The sequence below is a fragment of the Lucilia cuprina genome, chromosome 2, assembly GCF_022045245.1.
Source record: "Lucilia cuprina isolate Lc7/37 chromosome 2, ASM2204524v1, whole genome shotgun sequence".
NCBI lineage: Eukaryota > Metazoa > Arthropoda > Insecta > Diptera > Calliphoridae > Lucilia > Lucilia cuprina.
Window position 1 is genome coordinate 14,149,977 of NC_060950.1, and position 1,340 is coordinate 14,151,316.

A 1,340-nucleotide genomic window follows, 5' to 3' on the forward strand; every position below is an offset into this window, starting at 1 on the left:
AAACTCATTTATTATATTTTTCTGTAAATAAAATACATATGTATGTATGTGTTTATATCATAGCTACTATATTTGTGCAAAAAAAGGATACTAGAGCTAGTAAAACTCAGATTTTTTGTTAAATATCTTTCTTCTTTTTTAAGACTTACAGTTAAGTTTGGTTTAAATTACATGAGTTTAAATGCAATATTTGCTGCATGAATAAACACATTTATTATTGGTCTTTTTATACATATTTTCCATCTTTTGTAAATTTTTTATTTTTTTTTGTCTTTTTGTAAAAAAAAAGAATAAATATTTAACGAGAATTTAATATTGCCATCGATACATGTTGTCAGGGGATTACAACGTTGTAAACGATAAAAATGTTTTATTATTGCTTTGAAATAAAGGGACATTATTATTATTATTACCTTTTCCCTTACTTAACGTTATTATTTTGTAAAAGTTTACAAGTAATTTTTGGTATTTTTCCATTAATAGTATTGGTTTTTGATTTATGTATATTTTCTTTATAGCAATTATTGTAATTTTGTAATGTTTTTTTTTAGGAGTCATCCTAAAGTGTCGCTATTTAAATAACAGATCTTAATAAAATTTCTGAATGTTTTATCTTTTAAAATCAGTCAAAATTAGTATTTACTAAGTTTAGTTTTAGTTTAAGTTATTTAATTCTTAGAAATAATACTACTGTTGAACCACACTGTACATTCATACATGTGTAAGTACTTTGAAATATAATCACACATCTATGTATGTACGCGCTAAAGTCTCAAGTGACAAATGACAGCTATTATTAATTATTAATGTTGGTTATAAGTATTGACAAACAAAATTGATTATTGGACGTAATTAGGATAATTGAAAAATATCACTTCAATATTGAAGAATAAAAGCAAGGGACATTTTTGAAGGTGGACGACTGATTTGTCATTAAGGGCGAGACATTGTGCATTCGCATATGTACTTTTAGAGGAGTAAAATAACTTCATGTTGTTCGTAATGAAATGTGGGAGAATCCATAGTGGAAGCTTTTGCCTAATTAATGTCAGGAAGTAGCCATTAGTATTATTATACAATTAAATTTGTCATATTGATGAAGATGAATGTTTGTGGATTTAAATGAATTTGATAATGTTAGAATGTTTCCTGAGATTAGGCTGTAAAAGTTTTTGATTCATAAAGTATTAAGTCCTTCGAAATGATTACTAATTAAGCCACATGCAGTTGCGCACGTGGGGTTAATCTTTGGTTTTTCAAATTTATCCAACTAACTAACTAATTAACTAACTAACTAACTAACTAACTAACTAACTAACTAACTAACTAACTAACTAACT

General features: G+C 25.9%; 1 protein-coding gene across 1 annotated transcript in view; it reads left to right on the plus strand.

Moving 5' to 3' along the window:
* The window catches only part of LOC124418520 (putative mediator of RNA polymerase II transcription subunit 29), a 19,410-nt gene that overhangs the window by 16,785 nt on the left and 1,285 nt on the right, over window positions 1-1,340 (plus strand). The gene's annotated exons all lie outside the window — the stretch shown is intronic.